The sequence below is a fragment of the Ostrinia furnacalis genome, unplaced genomic scaffold, assembly GCF_004193835.3.
Source record: "Ostrinia furnacalis isolate ACB-3 unplaced genomic scaffold, ASM419383v2 OfSCF1299, whole genome shotgun sequence".
Classification (NCBI taxonomy): domain Eukaryota; kingdom Metazoa; phylum Arthropoda; class Insecta; order Lepidoptera; family Crambidae; genus Ostrinia; species Ostrinia furnacalis.
In genome coordinates, this window is record NW_021131538.1 from 181,088 (window position 1) to 195,215 (window position 14,128).

General features: G+C 34.2%; 1 protein-coding gene across 1 annotated transcript in view; it reads right to left on the reverse strand.

Moving 5' to 3' along the window:
- LOC114352247 (sex peptide receptor-like) overlaps window positions 1–14,128 on the reverse strand; it is a 281,000-nt gene that overhangs the window by 106,078 nt on the left and 160,794 nt on the right. The window lies entirely within an intron of this gene.

The window sequence follows — 14,128 nt, forward strand, 5'->3', positions numbered from 1 at the left end:
ATAATAATTATTTTAAAATACTCTTCAGTTGATTTTAGATTTTCCTTTCTACTCTCAGTTTCTACTTTACGGGCTTAGGACCGTCAAAAATACGTAATAATTATTAGGCTTTCAATTAATTTACAACAATTGTTCCCTATTTTTACAAATTAATAAACTAAGTATGAAATGAAATCACCTTATTCACAATTAATTATTTATTCATGAGTTCCAAAGTTTACGTACTGCGAAGCAAGTGTTCAAAGTGTCCTCCGTTCTGATGAAGGCACAGTCTAGCACGGCGAAGCGTAGGTATTTCGCTTTAGTTTTCGCAACACATAAACGTTTTGTCTCACAGTTTCGCTGAAGCAATCCTTTCACGTAACACGTTTACACTTTTTATCTCTTCTGCGCATACCAGGTCGTTTCAAGTCACTCCAAAAATAATAGTCCATTGAACGAAACGAAAAAACTTAGAATGTAACGCACTGCACCACTACACTCGGCCATTTCGTCCCAAGAGGCCATTGAGGCAGGACAGCACGTCGTTGATCAGTTTCGCGACAAATCGCATAAATAGGTCCCTCCTTGGGTTTTTGTTTACTAAAAAGTCAATTTCTTTGGACGGTTTTTTGCAACTAAACAATGGATTAATTTTATTGTTTATTTACACAAATGTAGTGTCTGTAGGGGTAAACCCATGATTTAAATAGTAAATGTATAGGGTAAATAGGTTTTTGTCTGTGGTGTCTTTTAGGCATAAATCTAATTTCTTTGGTCCTAATTTCCTTGTTTTCCGTGGCATAAAATGACCTAGGAAATTATAAAAGACCATTAATAATTCGGCGTCAAGTAAAATTTTGAGTATTTCTTTATTGGAATAAGTTTAAAATTTAAATTTTAAGAAATAGGTATCAGAATAGATATAGAAAAACTTGTTTTTAACTTTTAACTCAATCTACTGCATTTATCTTCCTTAGTTGTGTAAAAAGGTCGTAATGATATAATATTCATTGGCATGTTTGCTTGCGAAAGTACACAAAAATAGGTCGAACAAAAAAAAAGCAAACCACAGAAGAAAACTTAGAGAAAAAAATATTTATAATAATTTCCTTGGCTACCAAAAATTTATGACCTCATAACTTTGTTTCTAAAACGAATTATGACACCCCTTCTAGATATATTAGCTTAGTTTTTACTACTTAATGCAATGGGAAACTAAAAATAGTTAAAAACAGAAATAAAATTCGTGCCAAGGAAATTAGACAAAATTGACCATTTTTGGCGAAATACCCTTTAAAGACAATAGATTGCAAAAGATATTTAAAAATACAATAAAAAGTAAAAAAGTCTCCATCGCCATCGCTAACATAAGTGATGTGCATGCGTTACGATAGTTAGTGATGTGTTTAACAGATTGTCGATAAAATAAAATATTTAAAATTAAAAATTTTCGGGCATTATTTTTTAACGGATTTGTGTTCAGTATCAGTAATATAGTTACCTCTGTAAATATGGCAAGAATGCAAAGTAACACCCTGTATAGACTGCTGACGGGCTAGTTACTAAAACAATTGAAAAGTAGGTAAATTAATTATTTTACTCTAGCAGTAGGTATAGTTGAATTTAACTATAATGTATTATACCACCATACCACCTACTTATTTATTTATTTTCATTTATTTATTTACCTACTTAGAAATAGCAAAAGATTCTCAAAGCAAACTTTTGAGGAAGATCATGAAATTAGATTTGTAATTAATTTTACCTCGCTTATGTACCCGGCCATAACTTCTAAAAATCTCATGTAAAAGCGGAAATACATCTACGCTTTGATTTGAAGATTTATACTGTACTAGCTTTCCGCCTGCGGCTTCGCCCGCGTGGAATTTCTCTGTCACAGAAAAACTTTATCACGCGCGTCCCTGTTTCAAAAACCGGGATTAAAAACTATCCTATGTCCTTTCCCGGGACTCGAACTATCTTTATGCCAAATTTCATCAAAATCGGTTCAGTGGTTTAGGCGTGAAAGAGAGACAGACAGACAGAGTTACTTTCGCATTTATAATATTAGTATAGATAGATTATAATGATTTGAATACATTAAAAAGAGCCATGTTAAAAGAACAATTCAAATTCAAATTATTTATTTTACATTTCAGTTATTATTATATTGTTACGAGAACAACATGTGAGAATGTGATTCAGAATTCAAATTTCCCGCTTTCGTTACCCGCCCTTGGAACCATAGACAATAATTTATATACGTATGAAATTCGGCAAGCAGTGGAGTGGAGATTTGGATTTGGAGAACATTATTTTTTTAAACAAGTTCTACATTCGTTTGTGTGGGCTTTCCAATTTAATATCATTTACAGATGCACTTTCAATATCTTTATGAAACAAAACTGATTTTTATTTCTCCTTATATCGCTGTTGCCATATAAAAAAATCATGAACAATACATTTCCGTTCCTGTCATTTCCTTCCGTTTTTTTCATCAATATTGACAAATGACAATCGAGGAGCTTTTGATAAAATATGCGTAAACAACGGCTTGTTTATTTTTAAGAAAACTACCCGTGTTTTAAAAACGTTCAGTGAAAACTCATAATAAAACTTTGTGTTTTGTGATTAATTAAATACTGTTTACATACAAAAGAGCGCCGCGCCGAAAAAATAAAGGGTGAGTGCCTTTCCTTTTGATGTTCGATTTTCAAATTTAAATATTTGCCTTCTTTCTTTATTTCAAAGTCGCGCAAAATTAAATTATGAACCGTTTGAAATGTTCATAATTAATTTTGCGCATTTTCTGTTCATTTGTTTGCACCTCACTATTTATTTCTTATCTGTTTTTTGACAAAAATTAAAAATGATAACATAAAAAAATACTGAACTTCAAGGGAAATAATTAAATACTAAAATCTTTAGTAAAAATCTACTAATATTTTAATTGGTAAATAAAGAGCAATTTGCTTTTGCCATGGAAACAGGAAGTACCTACCTAATTAGTTCAATTAATTTTATCCGAATCTATACCTTTATTTATTTTTTAATGAATAGCTGATAAGCTATTTTACTGCCAAAGTAACTCATTTTAGAAAAACACCCCATGAGTATTTCTCAAAAAAAATGTACGTAACGAAACGGTAGTAACGAAATAGTAAGGCCATAAGGCTTGTTATACATTAGCGAAATATTGTGAATGCTCTTCATTTATTCAATTCGAAATATTTGTAAGTATGCACCCACATACGGGGTAATATTAAGGGGTTAGAAATAAAATAAGGGAGTAATCATTCATACTATTTTAATAAAATTATTTTTGTTCCATCATGTTTATCCATTTTGAGTCGTTCTCTGTAAGCTTTTTGCCTTTCGGCATTGGTTTTTGGCGGCATTCCTAAAAAAACAAAAGAAGTAATCACATAAAAACGTAATCTAAATGATTTGATTATTTTTTGCTGGTGGCACTTCTGTAAAGCAGATAGTATCCAATCCTTTTGTTATTAACGCTCTATATTTTTCGAAATAAATTAAGTAGTGAATATTACTATGCTTAGTCAGGTAATAACAGTATACACTCAGCACTATGTTGTACTTTTTCGTAACGTAACGAAATTCGTAAAAAACGTTACGAAATATTAGACAAAATGAGATCAGAAACAAGTATTTTTTTGATAAAATTTGTTACAGCAAATATAAAAGCTTACTAAATGTTCGTACCACACGTATTACAAAAAATGGTTAAATGAAGACTTACCGTTCTATATAAAATCGCTGATTTTACTGCCTGTTACGAAAAAGTAATCCCACAAAACACACACGTTTTCACTAATTTTCGCGATAGATGTTATGGCGGAGACGTCAGGCCAACAGCCATTCAGAGTGCAGCTATTGTTGTCCGTGTAAAATAAATACGGAATTGTTCAGAAACCATGGGAAAGTAGAAATAAATCGTAACTAAAGAGTAAATAACGAAATAGTAAATGAGAGCGACTCATTTTGTTTTTTTGCTTTAAATTGCCAATTCATTATGACACCCCATAGAAAATCAATTTGATACAGAAACTGCGATTACTGTAGAACGATAATACAAAGAAATTTACAATAATTTAGTTACGTATCGCATTTTATGAAACAAAAACACATGAAAAAGCTAGGGTGGCAAACAGGTTTTTGTATGAAAGGTAAAAAAGGACTATTTTTAAAATATCTAAATATTTGGTAATAAGTAGGATTATAGCTATAATTCTTCGTTATCTTAAAGATTAATATTCATCCTTCAAAATTGTGTATGTGTTTTTTTTGTGTGATGATTTATAAATATAAAACTTTTGAACTGTTTCAAAGCACACTTTTTTTTTTCAAAATGTACATTTTTTTTGAGAAATACTCCCATAGATTTGATGTCACTTGCCCATTTCCAAGTTTCTAGCAGTTTAGGTGTGCGTTTAATAATTACATTTTAATTAAATCGTTTCATCATAAAAAACATAATATTTATTTACCTAAATTATATAGTTCCTGCCCCATCTAGGGGACATAGGACCATATGTCAAGTAAATTATATTTCTTTTAATTTATAATATTAATCGTAACCATCTACTTATAGGAATGTAAATTGATTAATTTGACAATTCTAAGACAAATTGTGATAAATCCATCCAACATTCAACATACCATTAAGGAAATTCCTGTCGGTTGTCAACGAAATTAATTTTAACAACCACTAAACTACCAACTTGACTTGCATTTGCTCCGGAGATGTGAGAGAAATTATTTCCTGACGTATTAAAGTCTTGTTGTTTCCTTTCTTTGGATTTACTTGACAAAACTTTGTCGTTAAACTTAATGAGATAATTTAGACGGAGTGTTAATCATGATGATGAAATAAAATAATTCTAAAGTACAATATCCACAATACTATGTTCATCCTCGGACTTGCATTGAAACTTTTAGTAATATTGTTTTAAATGCTTACGATTCTGCTTATACTGAAAAGGGAAACACCAAATTTAGCATAAGAAGCTTAATGTTCCTGGGCTTTTTTTGGCTTGAATTAGTCAAATCCAAATTAATAAAAATCATATTTATTTATTTATTCCACTATCTACTATGTAAATTAATTTTCTGCTTGGCTCAAACATTGACTGGAAGAGAATGCCATTAGCATTAAGTTAGCCTTTTGTATACCTACTCTGATATTATTCTGTGCTATAAAGATTAAAAAACATCTTTAGTATGTTTGTTTGCAGAATAAATGCGTATTCTGCAGGCTGATTCTACTGCTCAAATGCAGCAAATTATAAAGTTAGTTGAATATTCAAAAGTGAATTAAAATATTACGGCTCATCATTCCTTCCTATCATAAATATCATAAGCCATTAGATTCGTACATGTATTCACAATCACAAAGCGCCGAAAGAAACTGTCCATTCTTAATTGGATATTCAATTATTTATCCATTGACCCCTTTCGACGCTTCCATACATTCATACGGCGTTAGCCCGCCGAATTTGGCTAAGACACACAGTTAGAATCCTAATAGACGGCGTAAGTTATGGCTGGGCTATTAAATCGGCGGTTATATTCAGTGAGTTTTTAAAGTGGCGCGAAAAGGGACGCGAATCGTGTTCGATTTTCAAGTGCTGTGAAATTTTTGATTATCTCTGGCCAGTGCGTGTTGCGTAATATTTAAAAAAGTTAATATTTTTTTATTTTAAACTTAAAGTTGCCAATACTTTTCCGAAAATAAAAATAAAAATTTCGTTTCTTCGGATGTGTAAGTTTTGTTTAGTTGCAAAAAACCTCTTTGATGTCAGTGAAATCAAAAAGTGCCATGTATTCCAGCAAAAGTTAGTAAATAAACAGTATTTGGCTCATTATTTTGCCTGAGGCTACCAAATATTTCTTCTTTAGAGATACCAGAACTGCAGTTCCACTGGAAGCTTACACGAACGGATTAACCTTAGTCTTCGTAGCTCAGTTAAAAAATATCCAAACTGTGGCACTTAAGACAGTGTGTTCAACTATTGTCTGAGACAAAGACCACAATAACCATTCATAAACCACCTCAACGAACTTCTTCCTGCAGCTGCTAACACTGGATCGCTTATAATCGAATCATACGTAACGGCTACGTACCTACCTACCTACTATTAAAGAGATTTCTAATCAACTTGGGTGCGTAAAACCTAAAACTGAAATACTTTTTCTGAGCGTGTTATACATAAACGGCGAGATACCTTGTGTTCTAGTTAATGCAATATCTGAAACTCGTCCGCCAAACTCCTTAATCCTGGAAAATAAACAACATAAAAGAATAAAAATCATAGGAAAAGTCTGTTGAAATACCTAGTAGGTACTTTCAAAATTTTTAATATGCAGTTCTTTTTTTAAGTCAGCAATTTGACTTTTAAACTACGATTCATAGGGCAATTATGTCATTTCCGCAATTCCCATTTGTCTATGATTCAAATGTCAGTGTCTGATTTGAATTTAAAATTGGAATGCAGCCTATATCTATTATAAACATTTTGATCGATTGTGCCATCGATACGGAGGCTCGGGGTCGGCTTGCGGTCGCGGTGCAAAATTACTGCGGTTGGATGCCGTTTAATACGGTTATCTGCGTTTGTTTGCTATGAGGATAGCTTTAACGCCTGATAAACAAATCCATCTTACATAATATTGTGTCATTTGTGTTTGCCATAGTTATTATTTTTTCATCTCTTACTCGAGATTTTAAAAGATTAATGTAAAAAGCTGTAACATTCAATAAGTTCTAAGATCTAGATCTAGTAAAATAAGTATGCAGCAGTTTAATAACTGAACACCAAGCTTTTGTAAAATAACAGCGGAGTTTCACTTTGTCGTGGAAAGGACCACAATCTCAAGTTGCCTTTGGAAGTTGCCCGAGATAGGCACTTCGTACAGACACTAACTGCATCTGAATCTTATCGATTTATCAAGTTCGAATTGAAATGTTCTTGGCATTATTCGTGATTAATGCTTTTATTTCTTTTTTTTGTCATAGCTAAGCTTTTTGTTAATGCGGGCATAATATGCAACGTAGTGCACACTGCACCCAACTGCATCAAGCTGGCGAAGGAACGCATCAAAATAATTAAATCAAGCCGATTCGATTCTATTTCCGAGTCCGCCATCAAATCTATCTCGAGTTCTCAGACGGCATAAAAGAAAAAAGTCATAGGTCGACGCACCCGTCTATTTGGCCAGTATCCAATCTTGCACAAAAACTGCATGCGCTAGACGTCGTCCATAGACAACAATATGACGCAGTGAAGTGTCCTCCTTGGCTGAATAGAGACTGCCAAGTCGGTGTCATTGTTTTAAAAAGTTTAATTATCTATGCTAGAATTTGGCGCGAAAATCTCACGTGAGTTTTTTTAGTGTCACTTCTTATTGTATAATCTGTGGGTTTTTCTGGATTTAAATATTTGAATTTTCAAAATTTGAACCATCGTAGGGTTGTCAAATCTCTTATAAAAAAAATATATTATTTATTTCTTCTAAAATTTTCATCTCTTTAAATATTAATCCAACACTGAGTATACATTTTAAATAAGTAACTACATAATATTTTACGAACTATGTTTAAACAACTCTACATTTAAACCGAAATAGATTATGTTAACTCGTAAATGAAATGTCCAAGAGATATCCAAGCATGTTATTTATGTTCCAGTAAAATTAACAGCTCTCCTTGCTTATGTTAACTGTATTTTTAGCGCGCAGTAACTTTGCTTTGTGTGATATATTTTTCTTAAGATTTATTAAAGTAACGGCGACTTTTAACTAAGTTAAAGGCCAAAACGTATGATTATTTCGAAAAATTTCGACCAGGTTGGTTTAAAAATGTAAAAAAAAACTTTTTCTTTTATAAACAATCATTGACTTTGCATATTAACGCATAGACTGAGACTCAATCAATTTCGATTTTTACTAAACGTAACTTACATCAAAATTAATTCAGTGGATCGCCGTTTAACTTTTTAACAAAAAGTGAAAGAGCTAAAAGAACTAATAAGGCAGAGTTGCACCATCTTACTTTAACTTTGACAAACGTCAAAAATCTGTCAAACTCCATACAAAAAGCACCGGTCATGGTTATTTTTACGGTTAAAAAAGGTGGTGCAACTCAGCCTAAGTCTTTCGATGATTTAGTGTGTCTTCGTCGTGTGAAAAGTAAACACTAAACAGTCATTCCTATTCCCTACTCTCACCTTTGACCTCATCTAATATTAATCACTAGCTTTTGCCCGCGGCTTCACCCGTGTGTAATTTAGTGTTACAGATCGGCATAAATTATAGCCTATATGTTAATCTGGGTCACACAAACAATAATACTGTAAAGTTTCAACAACATCCGTTCAGTAGTTTTTGCGTGAAAGAGTAACAAACATCCAGACATCCAAACTTTCGCATTTATAATTTATAATATTAGTATGATCAAGAAAACATTACCTAGCCACGTGAAACCTAGGCGACCTGTGCTAACACGCCGCCTTGTGCTCGTTTCAACATGCGACACCAGTCCAAGGCCTGCCCATTCATATGTTACGATGACTTTCTATGATACTGAGATTATTTGTAAACTATGTACAGCTATAGATCTTAAGGTGTGCTCTTAACCACATCTTAACTCAGTCAGCACCTGAGGTATGAGGCACGGGGAGGGTGGGTGTTTTGAGACATCAAACGTCAGCGAGACTTCAAATTTCTTTTATATTTATATCGGTTCGTTTCAGCAGAATAACGTCTAGTCGTCGTCGGACAAAGGCCTCCCCCAAGGATTTCCACAAAGACCGGTCCTGCGCCGTCCGCATCCAGCCACCTCCCGCGACCTTCACCAGATCGTCGGTCCACCTAGTGGGAGAACTGCCCACGCTACGTCTTCCGAAGTTCCAATTAGATTTGTATGTCACGTCATAATAGGTATGTTAAATGTTTATCCCGTGCCGCTCGTATACCTCAGGCAACAGAGACTTTACTTAGAAGAACGTAACTGTCATAGCATGAATCGTCCCATCTTATTAATTTTGAGACCGTGTCATGGTTGAAGTTGAAATCTCAGAAAAGCTATTTTTGTTTTTGGAAAAAAATGTTAAAATTCAAATAAGTAAGTCCTTTTCAAAACACTTAACCTGTCCAAAATATAGCGCTCCCTACCTATAGAGTGTGAGTCACGTTAAAGTGTACATATAAAAATAGATGAAACTAGACCTATTTTTATCGACAAAAAAGAGGTCAAAAAATTTTTGAGATTTTTTTTTAATTTTTTATACAAGTTTTTTTCTTCCAATTACTTATTGTAAAGAAAACGTAATAACTTTTAAACTAAGCGGTATATCCTGATAAAATAAAAACAGTAATAATGCTAAATAACAGGCAATACTAAAAAAATACATAAAATACATAAAAAAGGCCAACAAATAATAAAAAATTAAACTTTTTGAAAAAAATCTGCTTTTAATTTCGTGTTTTTTTTGGTTATTTGATAAATTTCTCCAAAAAATGCCCCTATAACCGGTGGTTTTTATTACTTTGTATTATTCTCTATCGTATTACCTTCGTAAAACCAAAAATCGCATGTCTCTATCCCTATCACAACGTTTGCAATGATCGTTTGAACTAAGCCTCTCCGGGCGCGCCATTCAACGCTTCGTTAACAACGATTTGTTATTTTGATAAAGACAAGTTAGATTTCAAATAAAAACAAAAGATTTCAAAGAAAATAAGCATTTTAGTTAAAATTAAAATTGTCTCTAACTGTAGCGGAGAAAAATGTTGTGGCAGGCCTTTGTTCAAACGATCATAGCAAATGTTGTAATAAGGATAGAGACATGCGATTTTTGGTTTTACAAAGATAATACGATAGAGAATAATACAAAGTAATAAAAACCACCTGTTATAGGGGTATTTTTTGGAGAAATTTATCAAATAACCAAAAAAACACGAATTTTAAAGCAGATTTTTTTCAAAAAGTTTCATTTTTTATTATTTGTTGGCCTTTTTTGTGTATTTTATGTATTTTTTTAGTATCGCCTGTTATTTAGCATTGTTACTGTTTTTATTTTATCAAGATATACCGCTTAGTTTAAAAGTTATTACGTTTTCTTTACAATAAGTAATTGGAAGAAAAAAAATTCTATAAAAAATTAAAAAAAAATCTCAAAAAATTGTTGACCTCTTTTTTGTCGATAAAAATAGGTCTATTTTCATATGTACACTTTAACGTGACTCACACTGTATTGTCGCGTAATACGCAAAATAATAATAAAACGTACAAAATAATAGGCCAAATAGCTCCAGAACAAAATCGTTGCATGTAAAGAAACCTGAATTTTATAACGCGAGCCAAAATCTGTGACTAAAGCAAATTTCTTATAGTACACCTCAAAACCACAGATGCCGTTTATTAATAGCTATCGCATCATCTTCGCCGCTGTGGGGTGTTCTATCTTAATTTTTTGCGTGTACCGCTCCGGCATTTCATCGAGTACTATAATTAACATTGTGACTTCCCGAAAAGCTTGTATTTTCGTTTGAATACATCTTCAGTATCCGCGTTATAACCGTGAAAGACTGACGCTCTGTACAGGACTCGTCTCTCGCGCTCAAAATTTATACGGTTACAATTTTGAATTTGGAATCTTAAATCTTTTTATTGTCTACGCCCGCGTTCAAATTTAGAACGCGGTTATAGCAGCTGTCACGCACGTGTCATAGGTTTTGTCAGCCAGTGTTACGGAATTCGGTTTTCGAAATGTGAAAACAAAACAGGAAGTGCATTTGGAAATGGAACGCGTGTCATTTCGCTCTCGGACTGCGAAAGTGGCCGTTGTGTTCAAGCGTGGAAGATCTCTAGGGCTGTCAGGGTTGGCAGAAAGTTTGAACGTATTTATGCCGGTGCATTTAACTTGACAGTTTTTTTTAATTAATAAACGAAACGCAGGTGAGCTGTATTAACTGTCTTTAACACCGCTTTGATCTTGACATAGCGCTAATTAATGTCAAATATAAACAAATACCTAAATTATATAAATCATTCAGTTTAATAATCTTTCTTCTAATATTAATTCTGTAATATTCAAGACGACTTGCCAGTAACATTGGCAAAAGATGTCTACCACAGACTTGTGCAGTAAAAATGACATCTGAAACGCTCCAAAACCTAAAAAGATCACTCGAACAGCAATAAAACAAACAGTTTTCTTTAAAGCAGTCCATCGTGTCGGTGACCCTTCACTCCCGAAGCACGCGACGCATCGCGTAGGGCTAGTGTTGTTTTGTCGATAGTCCGCTAACGATAGTAACAGCAAAAATAATAGAATCGATGGGGCATTTTGAGGAATACTATCGCATCGACAGGGCATAAGCAGTACATTTTGGTCACGGCAATACTATTGTTATTGACAGTATAGTAGTTAGTAGGGCTTGTTCTAAGTCCTCCTGGTTAGCTAGCTACTACCGACTTGCCTAAGTCTGTCGCCATAACAACAATGTTAACAGCATTGTTGTGTTCCGGCAGTTAGAGGTAAGATAGCTAGTTCCTTTGTGGTTGAGGATTCCGGGTGCATCTCGCTTCCATCATCACTTTGTAATTTAGGCCAAGAGCATCCACGTTGTGATAAAAAAAAAACAAATAACTTAAATTGTCCGATAGCCCGAAGATAAGGAGACATGTAAAGTGGGCTACCTTTTTTGTATTATATTTAACGTTCATAATAAATAAGTGCCAAAATACTGGTCAAAATTATTAAAATATTTTTGATGTGATTTGAGCACTATCGATATCCCTATATTTTTCGTGGTCAACTCAAACCATCGATAGTGAGACCATCGATGGTTCCACAACACTACGTAGGGCTCTATTTATATTGGTGTTTACCCTTTGCATTCGAAAGGGAGACTGCATTCTCTGGGATTGCGGTGTTATGTTTCTCGCTAGAAATCTTCGGATATCAACTTATCTTATTATGTCTTATGTCCAACTTACGCAAGTTTGTCAGCAAACCATATAAAAGTAACGGATGAGTAATTTAGATTGCTATATTATTGCTTGTGTTCGTAATTTCATGAACTGATTTAAATATTAGTGGATAAATCTCCTCTCCAGTCTGTTTTAAAAGGCTAACTTAGATTAAACATACTTAAACTCACCTGACTTTTATCTATAACTAGCGTGGATCCCGTTTTACCCCCTGTGGGGTTAAATTTTGCAAAATCCCGTGTTAGTGAGCACTGCGTTCCAAAAGGAACCCCCATGCAAAATTTGAGACTCCTAGCACTTGTAGTTTCTGATATTTCGTTATGAGTGAGTGAGTCAGTCAATCAGTGACCTTTCGCTTTTATAGATAATTTCATCAAAATCATTGTTAGTGTTATTTAATTAACACTAGTTCAGGTTAGAAGCATTGCTTTTCACGCTAAATGTTTTTAGAAATCAATGGCATATCTCCATCTAGCGGTATTTACAATAATCCATCTTCATTTTTGGCAAAGACCAGGTTGTTGGCATTTATATTAGTGTATACCTAGTTGACAGCAGTCACCTGCTAACCGGCTGGATACTTACCATTTGGCAACGAAACTTAATAAACTAGTCAGATATTTAGGCCAGATCTGTCTTTCTTTTAGACATGGGTTGATTCAGCAAAGTTTTTTGACTCTATTTCTAACTCTCGATCAGCTCACGGGCTCATTGAGTTAATTCAAAATTACACTATGGAATATGGCGCAAAAATATAGATCTGCAACAATCTCATAAGTTTTTATTTATTCCTATTGATTGATTGAAAATCAAACTACAACTCTTCAATGTTTTTTGCGGGAAACTCAATAATTATTCGAAAGGAAGACTTTCCAATTCTCCCGGTCTTGCACAATGCGAAATATTGACGGTGTAAGTGTGAGTCAACAACACTCCCGGCAACAACTGTTGGCGTAGCGTTGCGTTCTCTGCCAGACTGGGTGCGGTCTGCGGTCAGGTCAAAATACAGCTTGCATCATGTATAAACAACATAGTCGATCCGAGCAAGACAACCTGTCAGCAGCGCGGTTTGCGTTCTTTTCTCGTGTCCGCACGGAGAGATCGCATCAATACACAATTTATAGAGGCCGACAATGTTGTCCATACATAATGCTGCGTTCACTTGACTACAGAACGTATCCATTGTAGCCCTACTCATCATCTATGACATGGCATTTCCTCGTCGCCAAAAATTCTTCGCGTTTGAAGTTTTATCTGTCATATTCGTCACAGATAATTTCAGATGCGCTTCACTTCCTCATTCAAGGCTGGCACGCGCCCAAAGATTACAACATCGATTGTGACGAAACTAGTGTTTATTTTTGTTGTTATCGCCTATATTTTTGGACGTGCATAAAATTTTACGGGTCGTGAACCCCGTGATTATGTTTACTGCATTTTGAACTATCAGTTACGCTGGTTTATGGTTAGTCATTGAGTTAGATTAGTTCATTGTTTTGTTTTAGGGTATTTTATGTGAGGATGATTGAAATTAATTATTTGGCTTATTGGTGATTCGTTGTAACACAACGACGAAGCTCTTGGCCTTTATCTCACCTGAGGGTAAGTGACGATCAGACCGAAGGTGGAAGCGAGCTTCACCTGGAATCCTCAACCACGGAGGAACTGGCTATCTTACCTCTAACTGCCGGAACACAACAATGCTGTTAACATTGTTGTTATGGCGACAAACTTAGGTAAGATGGTTGTAGCTAGCCAGGCGGACTTAGAACAAGCCCTACCACCAACCAAATTTGAGAATGTTTGAAATTAATTATTTGGCTGGAGCTTGGATGATTCGTTGTTATTCATTGGTGAACCTTTGTCAATAGGAAATACACCTCTAGTTTCTGATATCTAGCGCGACCATGATGCGATGTGACGTCACCTTACAACAGTTGACTTCGACAACCGTAAGCATGTGATGACGTTGTCAAATTGTATAAAAACTTAATGACATGCTCAATGATCAAGTCGTTGACATCGGCTATGTGCCAGAGGTTAAATAGGTAATTGTATACAAACATCAGTTACTAAAAAGTCAATGTTTCCTATAATTGCTACTTGTTGATGTCCTCAGATGGTTTTGTA